This window comes from Mustela putorius, unplaced genomic scaffold, assembly GCF_011764305.1.
Source record: "Mustela putorius furo isolate JIRA1106 unplaced genomic scaffold, ASM1176430v1.1 tig00001419_pilon_pilon_pilon, whole genome shotgun sequence".
Classification (NCBI taxonomy): Eukaryota; Metazoa; Chordata; class Mammalia; order Carnivora; family Mustelidae; genus Mustela; species Mustela putorius.
In genome coordinates, this window is record NW_025421736.1 from 405,309 (window position 1) to 426,117 (window position 20,809).

A 20,809-nucleotide genomic window follows, 5' to 3' on the forward strand; every position below is an offset into this window, starting at 1 on the left:
GGCCACGGCCACAGGTTAATGAGTGTCAGCTCCAAGCTGGACTCCCGGCCAGCTGACAGCGGAATCCATATTCCCAATCTCCGTGTGACTCGGAGTCAAGTCAAGACAGACGGAAAAGGAGGCACCAAAGGAGCTACAGAAAGGGTTATGAAGATGCAGGGAGAGGACATGAAGGTCCTCACCAGGACTGAGCCGAGAGTTTCCCAGGCTGGAGGGGGAACGACACCCCGAGGAGGGAAGCACACGTCTTCGACAGGGAGCAGTAGGCGGGTTTCTCCTCGGGAGCCGAGCCCTCTGGGACCAGCAGTGCCACTGCCGCTAACCGCGCATGGGAAAGGCCGGCTCTATCGTGCCTGAGTTATGTCTCAGAAGGGGGCCTTTGGGGGCTGCCAGGTGGCAGTGACATGTGCAGCCGGCGTCGTGCTAGTGTCAACAGCAGCCCACAGAGAGGACACCGGGCATCTTCTGCTCGGCCACAAATGGAGAGAGCGCAACGCGCAGCTCCGCAGCGGGGAGCTCGGCCTCCGGCAGACCTTGCAGCACTCTGAGCAGACGACGTCCTGCCTTCGGGCCTGAGGACAGAGCCGCCGGTTCCCTGTGCCCTGGGGCGTCCTTACTGACGGGGACAAAAATGCCAGCCTCCCAGGGCGGACAGCAGTGCTGCCCCGGGCAGAGTTCAGTGCGTGGGAGCAGGGACACGGACGGGGCCATGTGCGGTAGCGCGCGACGGTTACGAGTGGAGGAAGCAACTGAGTCCTCGGCCCCGCGTCCAGCGGCCTGGCCCGCAGTCAGCTTCTCCACTGACCGCGCCAAAGCACGGTGGTTAAGCCCCGGGTGTCGGCGTCCCCAGCCACACAGCAGACGACAAAGGCACGGATCTGGTGGGCGCAGCGCCGGGTTGCGGCGGGCGGCTGGGTCGCACCTGCCACGACCGCAGTCGGGAGTGTGGATGCTGCTGAGGCCGCTCCCATGAGGAAACCGGGCTGGAGCGCCACTCACTTCCCAGTTTTAAAGACTTTATCTCTTTACTTGGGAGAGACAGAGGGCAGGGGCAGTGGGGGAGCGGACTCCTCGCTGAGCAGGCAGCCCGGATACCCACGCACCCACACTGCGGTAGCCAACGTGGCGGCCCAGCAGACAGGGAGAGCGCTCACATCACACACACCAGATCGCCACAACATCCCTTACACAGCATCGTTTTGTCTGTCAGTAAAGCTGAAGAAATGACAAGCAGAAAGCAGGAGCTGCAAGGGAAAAGAGCCAAGCCAAGATGCCCGCCGCTGTCTGGTCCTGGCAGGAGAGAACCCAGAGGTTCAGTTCAGCCAAATGAGAAAGGTTTATCCATTAAAACCCTAGACAGGGGGCGCCTGGGTGGCTCAGTGGGTTAAGCCGCTGCCTTCGGCTCAGGTCATGGTCTCAGGGTCCTGGGATCGAGTCCCACATCGGGCTCTCTGCTCAGCAGGGAGCCTGCTTCCCTCTCTCTCTCTCTCTGCCTGCCTCTCAGTGTACTTGTGATTTCTCTCTGTCAAATAAATAAATAAAAATCTTTAAAAAAAAATAAAAAAAAAAAAAAAAAAAAAACCCTAGACAGGCCACACCTTAGAAGAATGAAAACCACGTTCCAGAACCCAAAGGCTAGGTCTTAAAACTTAGGGCCCAAACAAAAGACCCAGCCTACAGGCTAACATGCTTCTGTAGGATCCAGATGATCTCCCAAAACTGTACCAGTCAGCCCCCACAGAACTCAACCCTCTCTACAGGAAGATAACCCGAACTGGAGTCTCTAGAATGTCCCAGCCATAATGTTCATCATGTAATTAAAAATTACTAGACATGCGAGGCAGAAAACTATCAAATGACCATATGTTCAAGCTGGCAGATGAGAACTACAAAAACAGCAATTATAAATACATTAAAAGATTTAGGGAAAACATCAGAAGGAGTGAAGAAGAAATGAGTATTACCAGAAAAATGCAAACCTGATCAAAAAAAAGAAGTTCTAGGACTGAAAAATACAGTATCTGAAATTAAAATGTTACTGAATGGGGTGCCTGGGTGGCTCAGTGGGTTAAAGCCTCTGCCTTTACCTCCGGTCATGATCTCAGGGTCCTGGGATCGAGCCCCGCATTGGGGTCTCTGCTCAGTGGGGACACTGCTTCCCCTTCTCTCTCTGCTGCCTCTCTGCCTGCTTGTGATCTCTGTCTGTCAAATAAATAAATAAAATCTTTTTAAATAATTAATTAATTAAAATAAAATAAAATGTTACTGGATGGAATAAACAACACAATGAGCACAAAAAAAAAAAAACAATGACTGTGAAGACAGAATAGAAGACATACAAATGTAAACACAGAAAAAGGAATAGTAAAAGGACAAACATATTCAAACCTACGGGAGGACATCAGTCTAAAATAATTATCACTGGGGTCCCAAGAGGAAAGGAGAAAGAATATGAGGCAGAAGAAATATTTGAGAGACAACGGCCAAAAAGTTTCAATTTGACTAAATATACCAACACATAGATCCAAGAAACTGAGTAAATACCTAAAAGGAAAAATACAAAAGCACACCTAGAACACTACAGTCAAAATAAAAGAGGAAAAATCCTAATAAAAAGAAAGTGTTTATAATAAGAAGTAGGGGCACCTGAGCGGCTCAGTCAGTTAGGTGGCCGGCTCTTGATTTTGGCTCAGGTCATGATTTCAGGGTCATGGGGCAGAGCCCAACATCGGCTCCACACTCAATGGGAGGGAGGGAGTCTGCTTGAGATTCTCTCTCTCCCTCTCACTCTGCCCCCCACACTCCACGCACGCACATGCACACTCTTTCTCTAAAAATAAATAAATAATCTTTAAAAATATTTATTAAAATACCTCAAACACAATAGGAAAAAAGGTTAAGACGGACAGCAGACTTCCCACAAGAAACAGCAAATGCTAAGACACAACAGCACAAAGTCTTCAAAGTACCGAAAAATAGAAAGCTATCCACCCAGAATTCTATATTCAGCAAAAATATCCTTCAAAACCAAAGAATAAAGAGCTTCTCAACTTCACTACAGAGAACAGACAGGGTCACCAGAAGGGAGGTGGGTGGGTGGACGGGGAAACCAGAGGATGAGGACGGAAGAGTACACTCACCATGGCAAAATCAAGTAACACAAAATGATACAAAAACAAAGAGCTTTCCAGACAAAAGCTGAGGGGCTCCGTCCCCAGCACACTCACAGCATAAGAGACGCTGAAGGAAGTGCTTCAGGCTGAAGGAAAATTAGCCCATATAGAAAACTGATCTTCAAAAAGGACAGAACATCCCGACTCATCTAAAGGGCTGGTATTACCAAACCAATGACATCATGTGAAAAGAAAGTCATAGCTCTCTTATGAATACCCATAAAGAAAACCTCAACAAAATACCAGCAAACCAAATCCAGCCACATATAAAAGCATTACACACCACACCAAGGGAACTTATCCTAAGAATGAAAAGTTACTTTAACACCTGAAAATCAATTAATACAACACACCATACTGACAGGATAAAGGACAGAAATCAAATCATCTCAACAGACGCAGAAACGACATTTCACAAAATCCAACACCCTTTCATAATTAAAAAAGGAAAAACATTCCACAAAATAGGACTAGAAAGCAACATCCTCAACCACTGAAGGCCCACTACCACCACTTCCATTCAACACGGTAGTAGAGGTTCCAGCCAGTACAATAAAGCAAGAAAAAGAAATAAAAAGCATCAGAACTGGAAGAAAGTAAAACTGTCTTCCTCCAAAGGAATGAAGGAGCTATCCTTCATATCCTAAATAACCCTGTATATGATTATACAGGAAGAAAAATCTGAAGGAATATATAAACCCAGTATGAAAACTGAGAAATGAATTGAGCGATGTTGCAGGATACGTAAGACAACAAATAACTTTATTAACAGCAAATAACTTTAAAAAGTAGAAAATGGGGGGGTGACTGGGTGACTAACCCAGTCGGTTGAATGTCTGCCTTTGGCTCAGGTCATGATCACAGGTCCTGGGATCGAGCCCCGTGTCGGGCTCCCTGCTCAGCATGAAGTCTGCTTCTCCCTCTCCCTTTGCCCCTCCCTCTCCCATACTCTGTTTCTCTCTCAAATAAGTTTAAAAAAAAAAAAAAAACCTTTTTAAGTAAAAAATAGAAAATGGGGCACCTGGCTGGCTCAGTCAGTGGAGCTTGTGACTCTTGATCTCAGGACTGTGGATCTGAGCCCCACGCTGGGTGCAGAGATTACTTACAAATAAACAAAATATTCTAAATAAATGTTTTAAATAACCAAAAATATCAAATACCTACAAATATACTGAATGAAAAAAGTGCATCTGTAAGATACTGCTGAGAAAAATGCAAGGAGATGTCAATCAACGGAAACAGATGACTGTGTTCACACTCAGTTCTAACACGGATGTACAGAATCCATGTAATCCCAACCAAACTTCTAACAAAACTTCTGTACATACTGAAGAGCTTATTCTAAAGCCGGCAATCCAACTTTGTAGAAGAATAAAGGTGGAGGACTTACACTACCTTATCTCAAGACTTACTATTAAACTAAAATAATTAAGACAGTGTGATGTTGGCATAGGATAGAAAAATACACCAACAAAACGTAACAAAAAGCCCAGAAATAAGCCCGCACACGTATGTTTAATTTATAACAAAGGCTCCCCCAAAAAGCTCAGATGATTTTATAAACCACATGGCGGGTGAGGGAATTACCCTGATTTCAGCTCACATTAAAAAAATAATGAGGGGATGGGGCGCCTGGGTGGCTCAGTGGGTTGGGCTGCTGCCTTCGGCTCGGGTCATGATCTCAGAGTCCTGGGATCGGGTCCCACATCGGGCTCTCTGCTCAGCAGAGAGCCTGCTTCCCAATCTCTCTCTCTGCCTGCCTCTCCATCTACTTGTGATTTCCCTCTGTCAAATAAGTAAATAGAATCTTTAAATAAATAAATAAATAAATAAATAAATAAAAATAAAAATAAATAAAAAATAAAAAATAATGAGGGGCACCTGGTGGCTCAGAGGGTTAAGCCTCTGCCTTTGGTTCAGGTCATGATCTCAGGGTCCTGGGATGGAGCCCCGCATCGGGCTCTCTGCTCCGCGGGGAGCCTGCTCCCCTCCCCCCCCGCTCTCTCCCTGCCTCTCTGCCTCCTTGTGATCTCTGTCAAATGAATAGATAAAATTTTTTTAAAAACATAATGTAATAATGAAAGATGGATCACTCAGAAAGATCAGTGTTTGCTTGGAGATGGAAAGCCAGGAAAGAGTGGGACTGAGGGCTCCCCAAATGGTATGAGGAATGTGGGGCATGGTAGACGTTCACTACACTGTGATATTTCACAGGTGTATACAGATGTCAAAACTTACCAAATTACATGTTAAACATGTGTGGTTTATTGTATAGCAACTGAATCTCAATAAAGATGTTAAAAAGAAAAAGGTGAATCAAATCAAAATACAAAACCACCCACTATACAACTTTTACAGGGGTGTCTGGTTCAGTCAGTGGAATGTGTGACTCTTGATCTGGGGGTTCACACTCAAATTCAAGCCCCCTGTTGGGTGTAGAAATTACTTAAAAATAAAATCTCAAAAAATAATTTTTTTTAACCAAAAAAGTTAAAAAGAGGGAGGTGCCTGGGCAGCACAGTTGGTTAAGTATGGTTAAGTGTCCGACTCTTAGTGTCAGCTCAGGTCCTGATCTCAGGGTTGTGAGATGGAGCCCCATACTGGGCTCTGTGCTCAGCACGGAGTCCGCTTGGGACTCTTTCTCCCTCTCCCTGCTCCTCCCATTTGTGCGCTTGCGCGTTCTCTCTCTCCCAAATACATAAGTTTTTTTTAAAAGAAAAAGAGGGGCGCCTGGGTGGCTCAGTTGTTTAAGTGTCTGCCATCAGCTCAGGTCAATCGAGCCTCATGTCAGGTTCTCTGCTTCTCCCTCTGCCTGCAGCTCCCCCTGCGTGAGTGCTCGCACTCTCAAATAAATAAAACCTTAACAAGAAAAAGAGTGTTTTCATAGCACTGGTACATGTAAAACTGTTAGGACACACGATAAACATTAAAAAAAAAAAAAAAAACACTGACAGGACATCTGGCTAGCTCAGCTAGAGAAACACGCAATTCTCAGTCTCGGGGTTGTATATGAGCCCCCCACTGGGTGTAGAGATTATTAAAAAAATAATCAGGGGGCACCTGGGTGGCTAGGTGGGTTGGGCCTCTGCCTTCAGCTCAGCTCATGATCTCAGAGTCCTGGGATCGAGCCCCGCATCGGGCTCTCTGCTCAGCGGGGAGCCTGCTTCCTCCTCTCTCTCTCTCTGCCTGCCTCTCTGCCTACTTGTGATCTCTGTCTGTCAAATAAAGAAATTTGAAAAAAAAAATAATAATCAGAGGTGCCTGGGTGGCTCAATCATTAAGCATCTGCCTTTGGCTCAGATCACAATCCCAGGGTGCTGGGATGGAGCCCCGCATCGGGCTCCCTGCTCAGCGGGGAGCCTGCTCCCCCTCCACCCCCTCCCCACTGCTTCCCTCTCTGCCTACTTGTGATCTCTGTCAAATAAACAAATAAAATCTCTAAAGAAAAAAAAAAAAAAAAACCCAGAGTAGAGATACCTGGCTGGTTCAGTCAGTCAGCACATGACCCTTGATCTCGGGATCACGAATTCAAGCCCCATGTTGGATGCAGAGAATATTTTTTTTTTAAAGATTTTATTTATTTATTTGACAGAGAAAGATCGCAAGCAGGCAGAGAGAGAGAGAGGAGGAAGCAGATAGCCTGCTGAGCAGAAAGCCCAGTGTGGGGCTCAACTCCAGGACCCTGGGATCATGACCTAAGCTGAAGGCAGAGGCTCAACCCACTGAGCCCCCCACGCACCCTGTAGGCAGAGATTACTTTTTTTTAAGATTTTATTTATTTATTTGACAGATGGAGATCACAAGTAGACAGAGAGGCAGGCAGAGAGAGAGGAGGAAGCAGGCTCCCCATTGCGCAGAGAGCCCAATGTGGGGCTCGATCCCAGGACCCTGAGATCATGACCTGAGCTGAAGGCAGAGGCTTAAACCACTAAGCCACCCAGGCGCCCCCAGAGATTACTTTTTAAGAAGTAAATAAAATCAGGACAGCTGGGCAGCTCATTTGGTTAAGTGTCTGCCTTTGGCTTTGGTCTGATTCCACAGTCCTGGGATCGAGCCCCACATCAGGCTCTCAGCTCAGCAGGGAGACTGCTTCGCCCTCTGCCCCCAACCCCCAACTCATACTTGCGTTCTCTCCGAAACAAATAGAATCTTGGGGGGAAAAAAAAAGTAAATAAAATTAAAAAGAAAAATAGGCAAACCATAAAATATTTAGAAATTTACTCCTTACACAGAAAAACACACACACACAAAATCATAAAGGACTCATTATCAGCACATATATATACTTTAACTCCTAAATGAACAATAAACAATCTGGGGCATCGGGGTGGCTGTCTGTTGGCCCTTGGCACTCCTGGGTTTCAGCTTGGGTCTCAGGGTCACAGGATCAGCCGGCAAAGGACTCTGCAGTCAGAACAAGTCTGCTTAAGACTCTCTCACTCCCTCTCCCTCTGCTCCTCCCCCCCACTAGAGCATGCTCTCTAAATAAATAAAAATCTTTAAAAAGCAATCCAATCAAGGGTGGATTAAAAACCTGACACTTCACAAGAAAAATATAAGGGGCCAATTAGCATATAAAAAGTTGTCCACCAAGGGGCACCTGGGTAGCTCAGCAGTTAAGCATCTGCCTCTTGATTTCTGCTCAGGTCAGCTCAGGTCATGATCTTGAGGTCATGAGATCGAGCGCCATGTCAGGCTCAGGCCCAGCTCGGAGTCCGCTTGGCTCTCTCCCTCCTTCTCTGACCGTCCCTCCAATGAACTTGGGAGCATGCACACGTGCTCTTACTCTCTAAAATAAAATAAAATCTTAAAAAAGCATTCACCAAAAATAAAACAAACAGTTGTTCACCGTCATTCATCAGAAAAATGCAAATTAAACCACAATGAGATATCACTATCACCTGAATAACTAAAATTAAAAAGACTGACGAGGGGCACCTGGGTGGCTCAATGGGTTAAAGCCTCTGCCTTCGGCTCAGGTCATGATCTCAGGGTCCTGGGATCGAGCCCCGCATCGGGCTCCCTGCTCAGTGGGGAGCCTGCTTCCCCCTCTTGCTCTGCCTGCCTCTCTGCCTACTTGTGATCTCTCTCTCTCTCTCTCAAATAAATTAATAAATTAAAAAATCTTTAGAAAAAAAAAAAAGACTGACGATACCAAGGGCTGGTGTGGATATGGAAAAACTGGAACTCCCATACATTATTGGTGGGAATGTAAAGTGGTACCAGATTGGAAAATGGTTTGGCAGTTTCTAAAAAAGTTAAACATATATCTATACTATAAACCAGCAATTCCACTCCTAAATATTTACCCCAAAGAAATACCAAATATCCACAACACTTGCATAAGAATCTTGACTTGAGTCATAATATCCAAAAAAGTGACAGCAACCCAAATATCAATACGAAAAGAAAAATATATTTTCATGCAAATTAATACTACTCAAAAAGCAAAAAATACAGATACAAGCATTTTTGTTTAAAGATTTTGTTTCTTGGGGCGCCTGGGTGGCTCAGTGGGTTAAAGCCTCTGCCTTCGGCTCAGGTCATATTCCCAGGGTCCTGGGATCGAGCCCCGAATCGGGCTCTCTGCTCAGCAGGGAGCCTGCTTCCCCCTCTCTCTCTGCCTGCCTCTCTGCCTACTTGTAATGTCTGTCAAATTAAATAAATAAAATCTTAAAAAAAAAAAAAGATTTTATTTATTTGAGAGAGCATACCAGCAAGGTTCGAAGGGCAAAGGGAAAGGGATAAGCAGATTTCCCACTAAGGGGGGAACCTGATGTGGGGCTCGATCCCAGGATCCCGAGACCTTGACCTGAGCTGAAGGGAGATGCCTAACCAACTGAGCCACCAGATACAAGCATTTAAATCAATAAACCTCAAGGGGCACCTGACTAGCTCAGTCGGTGGAGTGTGGAGCTCTTCATCACAGACTCAATCTCTGTTGGACACAGAGATTACTTAAAAAGTAAGCAAGCAAGTAAATAAATATATAAATAAATAAATCTCAAAAGCATTACACTGGGCAAAAGACAAGACACAAAAGAGCATCCACTTTATTATTTCATTTATAGGAAGTCGAAAGACCTGCAAAATTAATCTGTAATATCAGAAATCAGAACAATGGTTGCCTGATTTGGAAGTTGGTTGCAGTAACTCAAGGGACACAAGGAAACTTTTAGGAACGACAGAAATGTTCTATATCTTGACATGAGTGATGGAGACACGGGTGTATATACATCTCTCAAAATTCAGCAAACATATTTAAGATCTGCACATTTCACTGGGTGTAAAATATTCTTCAGTAATTTTTAGTGGAGTATTTTTTTTAAGATTTTATTTATCTGAGAGAGAGCAGAAAGAGAGAGCACAGGCCGTGGGGGCAGGCAGAGGGAGAAGGAGAAGCAGACCCTCGCTGAGCAGGAAGCCCAACTCAGGGCTTAATCCCCAAACCTGGGATCATGACCTGAGCGGAAGGCAGATGCTTAACTGACTGAGCCATCCAGGAACCTTGTATTAATTTTTAAAGAAATGAAAAGCTAAAAAAATAAAGAAATAAAAGACATCCTGTGTTAAGATATTGCTGTACCCAAATTTGACAGGATTTCCAAAAAGTCAATGGCTGAGGATGCTTAGGAATGCGGTGCAAATGAGACTGACTTCACGACGGAATCGCCCGACTTTCACTCCAGAGCTCTGACTTCCCGCGCAGGAGGCACCCACAGGGGACGAGAGTGAAAGGCACAGGCTCTGCTAGAGTCTGACCAGCGGAGCTGAGCCCAGGGTCTCCCTTGGATTTACTGTGATCTTGGACACTTTCCTTAACTTGTGCCTCAGCTTCTTCACATAAATAGGAATAGGAACATCAGCAGTAACTGTGTCGTTAAGTGGTTTTAACCCACTGAGCCAACCAGGCGTCCCCCCCCTTTTAAAAGATTTATTTATTTATTTATTTATTTGACAGGCAGATCACAAGTAGGCAGCGTCATTAAGTTGTTTTAAGAAGTAAATGTTTAGGAGATGGACAGAAGGGGCAGGGAAAAGTGTAAATGCTTACTGGTTTAGATGTCAAAATACAAAATTTAGGGGCGTCTGGGTGGGTCAGGGGGTTAAGCCGCTGCCTTCGGCTCAGGTCATAATCCCAAGGTCCTGGGATCGAGCCCCACATCGGGCTCTCTGCTTGGCAGGGAGTCTGCTTCCTCCTCTCTCTCTGTCTGCCTCTCTGCCTACTGTGATCTCTGACTGTCAAATAAATAAATAAAATCTTAAAAAAAAATACAAAATTTAGATCTGCTTTTCACTCTCTGGTTCATGGAAAATTCTGCACAAGTCATGTACCCCCTTTCGTCAAAATGTCTGTTGCATCTCACAAGGATATAAGCATAGAAAAAGGAAAAGCACTTTGTTTAAAAAAAGAATTCAATAAGATGATGTATGTGATGCGCTTTAAAAAGGGCCTGCAGCTTCTTCTAAATAAAGCTTTATTGGAACAACACATGTGTGTACACAGAAATGCTTGGTACATAATCAGCTGCCATTCTAATGCAAAAATTTAAAACAGTGTTTTGAAAGTTAGCCTTTGTCCTTAACCTAAAGGAAAAGGAAGGGGAGGAGCCTCAGTCATCGGTCTGAGATGTAAATCCGGAGTCAATCATCTCTTGGCTGTACACCTGTTTTCTCATCTGTAAAATGGGTGGTAACAGTTCCCATACCCCCGAGGTCCTGCGAGGATTAAGGAATTCATACAAAGCATTCCGAGCCGCAGCACACACTGAGTGGCCACATGCTGCCCTGTGCCCTCACCAAGACTTTACACACTACCCCGTGCTGAGGTCCTGTTTACCCGCACCCTGAGCTCTCCAGGGGCTTCAGATTCTTCTGCCCAGACGGCTTCTTGCTTGACCCTTGGAAGTGTCAGACGTCTCCCGCCACTCCAAGCCAAAGGAAAACCTCACTTTCCAACCCAGAATGACACCCTGCTTCCCCAGCTCAGCAAACGGTGCCACAGTGCACCCATCTGTGCCACCAAGCAGCCTAGACAGCACCCTGAGCCCTCCCCGGCCATCCGCACGGGCCACCACTCTGCCTGCACACATCTGAGCGGACCGGCAAGGTCTGAGCACCCCCGCACCACACCCAACACCCCACCTCTCCTTCCTCCGCTGCAAGGCCAAGAGCCCACCCTGGCCACACGCTCCGATCATCTGGGCTCCTGGAGAAGCTCCACCACCAGGCCAGGCCATGGCATGCGCGGTCCTCCCGGCCTGGAAGGCCCAAAGGCAGGAGGAACTAGAAAGCAGGGAATGTGGGGAAGAGGTAAGAGCTGAGTGTCGGGGAGGCCACAGGAGCAGGTGACAGCAGGCTGGGACGGCCGCAGGGACAAGGCCGGTGGGCAGAGGGACAGGGGGCAGGGCTGCAGGGAGAGCAGGGACCGCTGGGGAGTGAGGAGCGCGGGAGCTGGGGTGACAGCGGCAGGCTCAGAGCAGGCATTAACAAGGGGGTGGACCACGCCAACAGGGCCCCAAGCGGCAGGCTGGGGGTGCGGGAGGCGACCCCGACAGGTCAGGGCCAGCGACGGGCACCAGGGAAGGCAGCGCTGATGGGGCCGGAGGGAGACACGGGGCAGGCCGCGGAAGGGAAGCTGCGCGCCCCACAGACCGAGGGGCAGCAGCGAGAGCGGCCAGGGCAGGGACGAGCGTGGACACCGGGGAGGGACAGTCCCGCCGCAACAGGTAGAGAGGGTAGCGCCGGCGGGTGCGGAGCGCGGCCCAGTGGTCAGGGTCCCTCCCGGGCGGGAGAAGGGCGGGAGCCGTGCGGAGGCCCCGGCCGCGGCCGGTGAGGAGGGCACTTGGGGGTCAGGGCCGGGAGGGCACCCCCGCCCGGGGTGGAGGCGGACACTGCCTCGGGGACGGGGAGGAGCTGGCCGGGGGGAGGGGGCGGGGGCGGGGGCGGACACCGGGGCGGGACACCGGGGGGGACACCGTGCGGGGACACCGTGCGGGGACACTGACCAGGGGCACCGCCGAGGGGGGCAGTGCGGTGGGGACACCGACGGGGGGAACAGGGACGGGGCGGACAGCCACGGGCGCACCCACAGCGGGGCGGTCACGACGGGGCAGCGGCCGGAGCGGCGGGCCCGGCTGGGAAGAGCCGCGGCGGGCGGCCGCACTCACCTGCCCCGCGGGCCGGGCGTCGCGGCGGCTCCTCGGAGGCCCGGGTGGAGGCCAGGGCGCGGGCGGAGGCGAAGCCCGGGCGACCTGGAGCTAGCCGCACGCACATGGGCCCGGCCGGGCGCGGCGCCCACGGACACGGCGCCCACGGACACGGCGCGGGCCGGCCGGCGGCTCGGGACCGGCTCGGGCCGCGGGCGGCGCTGGGGTCGCTCCAAAATGGCGGCGGCAGCGGGAGCGCGCGCGCACGCCGGGGGCGGTGTCTGGCGCGAGGGCGCGCTCCGGGGCGGGGCCAAACAGGGGGCTGGGCGGGGCGGGGCCGAGCCGGGAGGCGGGGCGGCGCGCCTGCGTGGACGGGGCCCGGCGGGGGCGGCAGTTGCGCGGCGGCGGGAGTTGCGCGGCGGCGGCGGGAGCGCGGCGCGGAGGCGTGCGGCCCGGCCCTGTGGCCCGCTGCTCTGAGGCACGACCGCGTTTCTAAGCGAACTTCATAAACTTGCTCTGGGGTTGGGCCACGGCAGGGGCAGAGCCACCCCTCCCGAGGCCGGAGGCGGCCAGAGGGCGCCACCCCGGGGCGCGCGTCCTCCTGCGCGAGGGCGTCCCCCACCCCGGCCCGTGTCCGGAGCTCCTCGGCGCTGGGGAGGGCCCGGCCCAGGCCAGCCTGAGCGGCGGGCCGCCACGGTGCCCGCGGGGCGCCCTCTGCGTCCTGCTCCCTCGCCGGCCTGCGAGCGCCCGCGCAGCCGCCGTGGACGCGCCCCTTGGCCCCGGCGCCCCGGGGGTTCGCGGCGGTTCGCGCGGTGAGCTCGGCGCCGCGAGCTCCGTCACACCCACCTGCACGGCGCGATGGATGGGGCGCCCCGGGGGCTCGGTCGGGGATGCGTCTGCCTTCCGCTCGGGTCATGGTCCCGGGGTCCCGGGATCGAGTCCCGATGGGGCTCCTTGCTCGGCCGGGGTCTGCTGCTCCCTCTGCCCTTCCCCCTGCTGGTGCCCTCTCGCGCTCTCTGTCAAGTAAATAAATAAAACCTGTTTTAAAACAATAACGAAATAAAGTAAAATGAGAGCTATCATTTCGGGAGTCAGCGTGGAGCGTGGGGAAATGCTGGAAATGGAAACCTAAGGGAAGTCGAAGCCAAGGTCCTGCCTCCCCTCCCAATCCTCCGGGTCGCGGGGAAAGCCGTCTGGGCCGTTGCTGTGCCGAGCGCTGTCCGCAGGGGGGCCCGCAGAGCCGCTGGAGCACGGCCTCCTTCGGGGCTCGCCCTGCAGGGTCGCTTCAGAGCAGGATGTCTCGGGTCCCTTCAACACTTCTCACTGCATCCTGCAGGGCAGACGTCTGGCAAGTTCTGTAGGGTCAACTTCCAGGAATTAGGTTTTAAAAAAAGCATCCACTGGGAGCCGGGGAGGCTCAGCGGGTTGAGCATCGAGCTCTTGGTTTGGGCTCAGGCAGCGATCTGGTGGCTGTGGGTTGAGCCTTGTGTCTGCACTCAGTGCGGAGTCTGCTTCAGATTCTCTCTCCCTCTCCCTCCTACTCACTCTCTCGTAAAAGAATAAATAAAATCTTTTAAAAAAGGGGAAAAAATAAATGGCCCTACAAGCAAGAAGAGCGGCGCCCTGCACATCCAGCAGTGAAGGCCCCTTAGGGCAGACGTTGGCAGTGCCATGGATTGAGCTGCAGAATGGGGGCTCAGGGGCAGGGAGCCAGATGCTACAAATGTTCCCACTGGTTTTTCTCCTGTGGGAGTGCCCATAACCCTCTGTCTATCTTGATGTTCTTCCTGTGCCCAGGCCACAATGTCTGGGGGTCAGCCTGGGCCCTTCTCCTCTTAGATTGCACACTGATTTATCAGCACTTCTATCCCTGCACTTCTAAATATGGCCAGCTCTCCACAACCACACACTGGGCCAAGACCAGTTTCTCTTACCTGACTCACAACAGCAGCCTCCCAGTGAATTCCCTGCTTCTATTCCGACATTCTTGCTAGAGGCCTTCTTACATCAGCACAGCACCTCCAGAGATCCAGTGAAAGCGAGCTCATCACACCCTTCCCGAGCTTCCACTCACACAGCCAGAAAGCCAAGTCCTTGCTACTTGCAAGGTCCCATGTGATCTTTTCCCATTTCCCCTACTCTGCCCCTTGCTCATTTGGCTCAGTTGTGATAACCTCCTGCCACAGCCCACTTGCTTATGCTTTCCTCTAGCTATTGCTACCTTGTTAACTTCCTCCTAGATCCAACTGCCTTGTCGCCTTCTCAGCGAGGGCTCCCCTGACCTCTCTATTTCAAATCTCAAGCCTTCATATACCTACGTACACATGTCCATGCACACGCGCATACCTCATAGCCTTTCCCTGCTTGGTTTCTTCCTCTCTGTATCAGTGGTCATGGTCCAATAAGGGGACAGAAACCACACAATGACTTTAACAGAGAAAGCCTGATATAAAAATTATCAATAGCAGGGAATTAATTATAAAGGAGTACAGAGAACTCTATATTCAAAAAAGGACATAACTTGAAAGGGAGGTCCCCTCCCCAAGGTGGGAATACATTCTGTGTTGCTGAATTGTGTGACTGCATCCCGGTGGACAACAGTCACATTCCCTGGGTTGTCCAGGGATAGCCATGATATGAGCAGAGGCTGACGGACAGGAATACACCCCACAAGGCGCAGGCCAGCTAGGCCCGGAAAGCCTTCTGCTGAGGTTGTCTGTGGGACTCCCCGAGAATCTGCCCTCAGGACTGATGCTGACACTTCTGGGGAAGCCCCTGGCAAATCACTGCAAATCTCTCACATGTGCCTCTAGCTGCTGTGGAGGAGAAAGGACACACAGCCTAACCGGGAAGTCCCTCTAACACTCAACGGGCAGAGCTTACCATCTTGCCAAATCCAGAAGAAAGGGGCTTCCAGGACCCAGCTCCGTTCTCACAGAGCAGCTAGGCACAGATGGGTGTGGAGCTGAAGCATGAATGGAAGACAGGTAGAGTCTGCCCTCTGGACAGTCGGTTTCCGTTTGGCCCTTTCTAACACATTTGAACTTCCACTCAACGACAAAGCGACGCTATGTTTTTGCCTGACAAGATACATCTATCCCTATCGGGAGTGGAGAGTGAGCATTGCAAATGAGTGCATGTGCAGCCACAACTGTCACCGAATCTGTGACTGGCCGCGTTCGCTGCTCGTCAGATCCTGTCCGTGTGTTAAAGCAAAATGATAAAATTAACCTCTGGCCGCCTGTATATTTTAAAAACTGGAAAGGAGAGAGAAGAAAATGATGAGTGGAGACAAGGAAGCACTGGACAAGCTAGAGAAAATACGTGCGGCCGCCAGATCCTTGTTTCTGTCGGTGTCACAAGATGCGGTAGGCTCCTTTTTTTCAAAGATTTTACTTATTTCATTTGTCAGAGACAGAGAGGCAGGTGGAGGGAGAAGCACACCCCCAGCTGAGCATGGACCCCTCCCCCAACACAGGACCTGGTCCCAGGACCCTGAGATCATTACCTGAGCCAAAGGCAGTTGCTTAACTTACTGAGCCACCCAGGTGCCCATTAAAGATGAAATCTTAAATAAAATGACCACTGCTTCTGGAGCACCATCAGAACAGGAGGGACTGTGGTTAGGGTTAGGGTCCCTAAGGACCCCCACAGTGTGCCAGGCAGAAGCCAGGACATCATAAGACCACTGCCCCACAGACCCACAAGAGAGAAACACAGAGCAAGTCACACCTCTACACACCATCACCACATTCCTGCACATCAAAGACAGAAAACTGTGAAAGCAGTAGGAGTAAAATGACCCATCACGTAAAGGGTAAGGGTGATATAATTACTAGCAGAAACCTCGGGGCGCCTGAGGGTTCAGTCGGAAACCTCTGCCTCCAGCTCAGGTCATGATCTCAGGGTCCTGCCTGCCTCTCTTCCTACTTGTGATCTCTGTCAAATAAATAAATAAAAGTCTTAAAAAAAAAAAAGAAAAGCTGAAATCTCCTCAGAGACAATGGAGACCACAAGGCAATAAAATGGCTTATGCAAAGGGCCAAAGGAAAAGTAAAACCCTCCAACAAAAAAATTCTATACCCAGAAAGACTACCCTCAAAAATGAAGATGAAATCAAGACATTCCCAGGCAGGGGCACCTGGGTGGCTCAGTCGTTAAGCGTCTGCCTTTGGCCCAGGTCATGATCCTGAGATCTGGGATCAAGCCCTCTGTGTTGCGTTCCTTGTTCAACAGGAAGCCTGCTTCTCCTTCTCCCACTCCCCCTGCTTATGCTCTTTCTTTCTCGCTGGGTCTCTCTTTCAAATAAATAAATAATTTTTTTTTTTTTTAAGCTAGAGAGGGAACACAAGCCCGAGGAGTGGGAGAGGGAGAAGCAGGCTCCTCGCTTGCTTCAGGGAGCCTGAAGTGGGACTCGACCCCAGGAACTGGGAACATGACCCAACCTGAAGGCAGACACTCAATGACTGAGCCACCCGGGTGCCCCAATAAATAAAATTTTAAAAAATAAAAAAGAGGGGTGCCTGAATGCCTCAGTCGTTAAGCACGTGCCTTTGGCTCAGGTCATGATCCCAGGGTCCTGGGATTGAGCCCCACGTCAGACTCCTGCTTGGTGGAAAGTCTGCTTCTCCCTCTCCTGCTCTTCTTGCTTGTGTTCCCTCTCTCTGTGTTAAATAAATAAATAAAATCTTAAAGAAAAAAAAAAAAAGACATTCCCAGGCAAACAAAACTCATTGCTGACAGATCTGCCTTACCAGAAATACCAAAAGCAGTTCTTCAAGCTGAAAGGAAATGACACACAATGGTCATGTAAATCAGCAGGAATGGATGAAGAACCAATTTCAGCTGCATGTAAAAAGTATTGCTTCCAGGATTATTGGGGTTATCCCATCGGAATGCAACGTTAGTTTAGTGTGCAAAACTCATTTAATGCTATATACAATTGACAGAATAGAGGGTAAAAACCACAGGATTGTCACAACGGCTGCAGAAAAGGCATTTCACTAAAGTTAATACCTATCACAATAAATCCTCTCAACCAACAAGGAATAAATAGGAAATTCCTCAAGTTCATCAAGATATCTAGGAAAAATCTATACCTAACATCAAACTTAATGGTGAAAGATTTAATGCTTTTGCACTAAGACTGAAAATGAGGCAAGTTTGTCTGCTTTTACTACTTTAGTTCAGTCCTCATTAGAGTACATGTTAGGAGCTTGGAAGTTACCACTCATCCTAACAGGTAAAAAGCTTAATAGAATGAAAACCAGCAGCTCTTCTTGGATCTGTAAGAGAAGGGAGGCAGGACACAGCAAACCAACGAATAGAGGAACAGAATGGTAAACGGAAGCCATCACAGCTTGCCAGAGCGAAGATTCATGAGCAGAAACCTCCCCAGGAGCCCTGCCAGCATGAGGCCCCTGGGCTATGACAGATGGATGGCCGGAGGCTCAGAGTGGACAGTCCACTCTGAGTTAGTGACTTTGGGAGATCCAGTCATAAGGGCCCCCACAATATTGTGAGACTTATCTCTAGTACCTTGGCCAGGTTCCCACAGTAAATATCAGAGAAAATGCCCTCGGGCTTCCTGCTGGGGGAGGAGCCAAGAGTCATTTCGAAAGGGGCCAGAGCATTCTGTTCTTCTACTTTTTTTTTTTTTCAGATTTTATTTATTTATTTGACACAGAGAGAGAGAGAGATCACAAGTAGGCAGAGAGGCAGGTAGGTTGGGGGTGGGGGAGCAGGTTCTTCGCTGAGCAGAGAACCCGATTCGGGGTTCGATCCCAGGACCCTGAGATCATGACCTAAGCCAAAAGCAGAGGCTTAAGCCACTGAGCCACCCAGGCACCCCAGCACTCTGTTCTTCTTACCAAGGTCTGCCCTCAAGGGAAACTCGTCAACTAGCACCTCACTGACCTCAGGGAAGAGGGAGAAGCAGGCTCTATCTCAGCACCCTGAGATCATGATCCAAGCTGAGGGCAGATGATCAAACAATTGAGTCACCCAGATAGCCATGAAAAAAAATTTTTTAAAGATTTTTTATTTAGGGGGGTGCCTGGGTGGCTCAGTGGGTTGGGGCCTCTGCCTTCGGCTCGGGTCATGATCCCAGGCTCCTGGGATCCAGCCCCGCATCGGGCTCTCTGCTCAGCGGGGAGCCTGCTTCCCTTCCTCTCTCTGCCTGCCTCTCTGGGGAGTCTGCTTCTCTCTCTGCCCATGCTCTGTGTGTGTGTTTTTCTCTCAAATGAATAAATAAAATCTTTTAAAAATATTTTTTGTTTATTTATGAAAGAGAGAGAGCAGGGGTGGGGAAGGAACAGAGGGAGAGGGAGAAGCAGCCTCTCCCCACTGAGTGCAGAGCCTACTGTGGGGCTCCATCCCAGGACCCTGAGATCATGACCTGAGCCAAAACCAAGAGCTGGACGCTTAACTGACTGAGCACCCAGGTGTCCCTGAAAATTTTCAGGAAAAAAATTCCATTCACAGAAGTGTGGGTGAGCAGATGGATGAAATAGGTGATTGGGACTAAGAGTGCACTTACTGTGACAGGTGCTGACTAATATACAGGGTTGTTGTATCACTACTGTATACCTGAAACTAATACAATACTGCATACTTGGGGAAAAAAGAAAAAAAATCTATTTATAATTGTTTCAAAATGAATAAAGTTCTTAGGAATAAATATAACAAAAGAAGTACACAGAGAAAAGAGCTGAAGCAGCGGGCTAACTGCTTATCCTCAGAAAACCTGTGCTTACTACCTTGACCCTTGGCAGGCACTCGGGAACCTGGATTTCAGGAGGGCTCCCAGCACTCCAGGAAGTGATCAGAGTGGCTCATAATGTATAAACTGTACAAACAATGTGATTTATACCAACTACCTGTTTTCTTCCTGGGTATCTGGAATTTGGGAGGGCACAAGGCAGAGACGGCCTATCTGACCAGCCCTGTAGTGAGCTGAATGGTGCTCCTTGCCTTAAAAATATATTCACCCCAAACCTGTCATTGCGAGTTATGGGAAAGGGGGCTTTGCAGATGTAATTAAGGATCCTGAGAAAGATCATTGTCGATGGGGGGGGAGGGTGGCAGCACTAAATACGAACACAAGTGTCTTTTTTTTTTAGATTTTATTTATTTATTTCAAAGAGAGAGAGAATCACAAGTAGGCAGAGAGGCAGGCAGAGGGGGAGGGGGAAGAAGGCTCTCTGCTGAGCAGAGTCTGATGCGTGGGCGGGGGCGGGAAGGCAGAGGCTTAACCCACACTTGGATTTCTGACTTCTGCCTCCCAAATTGCAACAGGACACATCTCTGTTGTTTTAAGCCACCTCGTTTGTATCAGTTTGTTGCAGCAGCCTTAGGAAAGAAACATGAACTCCTGATAAGGGTATCTGATTAACTTCCCTGGTTGGCAATGTTTCACACCCTTCTCACAACTCATTGAGACATTTAAGTGCCTCTTCTTGGACTTCACTGAAAGAGGACCCTGGAGGCTGGAGGCTGGTCCCTCAAACTTTGCCTCCCAAGAGTCTTTTCTCTTTGCTGATTTTATTTTGTATCCTTTTGCGATAATAATGATATAATGTAACAATAAGAATGGTACGTGCTGAGTCCTCTGAGCCCTCCTAGCAAATTAGCACACCTGGGTGTGTGATCCCCCAATTTCCAACCAATAAAAACATTGCTAAGAAAAATTAGAGAAGATCTAAATAAACAGAGTGAAATGTCACGGCCATGTCATGGTTAGAAGATTAACATTAGGGGTGCCTGGGTGACTCAGTCCTTAAGCCTCTGCCTTTGGCTGGGGTCATGATCCCGAGGTCCTGGGATGGAGCCCCGCACTGGGCTCCCTGCTCAGTCGAGAGCCTGCTCCTCCTTCTGCCTCTTCTCCTCCCCCATGCTCATGCTCCTCCACTCTTGCTCTATCTTAAAATCTTTTTTTTTTTTAAGTCTTAGTTAATAATGTACATACTGCAGTATTTAGGGGTGAGATCATTGATGTTTACAACCGTCTTTGAAATTAATTTAAAAATAAGATGGATTGATGGAGACAGGAAAAGAGCAGATGTAAAGATAAAGAAAGCTGACAAAACAAAGTATTAATTACTGATAACGATTCCAGGTAGTAGGTAAACAGATGGTCGTGGTACAGTGAATTTATCTTTTCTGCGGATTTGAACATTTTATAATAGGACGCTTGAAAAACATGACAGCACATCCCTGTGTGAATGGTAGCATTTTCTCTATCCTGATAAGATGATGGCATCTTCAGCTCAACGACTTGTGATCACTGTAAAGGCTAATTCTGTGGCTCATCGAACATCCACGTCCTTCATTCTCCATGCTTTTAGCTGGGTCCCAGTGACTAGCCTGGGCCCTGGGACTTTCTTTTTTTTTTTTTTTTTTTTTTTAAACAGGTTTTTTTTTTTTTTTTTTTTTAAAGATTTTATTTATTTATTTGACAGAGAGAAATCACAAGTAGATGGAGAGGCA

At 49.2% G+C, this 20,809-nt stretch overlaps 1 protein-coding gene across 3 annotated transcripts in view; it reads right to left on the reverse strand.

Annotated features, from left to right (window-relative positions):
• PPP6R2 (protein phosphatase 6 regulatory subunit 2) overlaps positions 1-12,574 on the reverse strand; it is an 84,535-nt gene extending 71,961 nt beyond the window's left edge. For all 3 annotated transcript variants that reach the window (XM_045087559.1, XM_045087560.1, XM_045087561.1), the window contains exon 1: positions 12,344-12,574. The gene's annotated coding sequence lies outside the window, so the exon portion shown is untranslated. The remainder of the gene's footprint in view (positions 1-12,343) is intronic.
• Between the last annotated feature and the right edge of the window lie 8,235 nt (positions 12,575-20,809).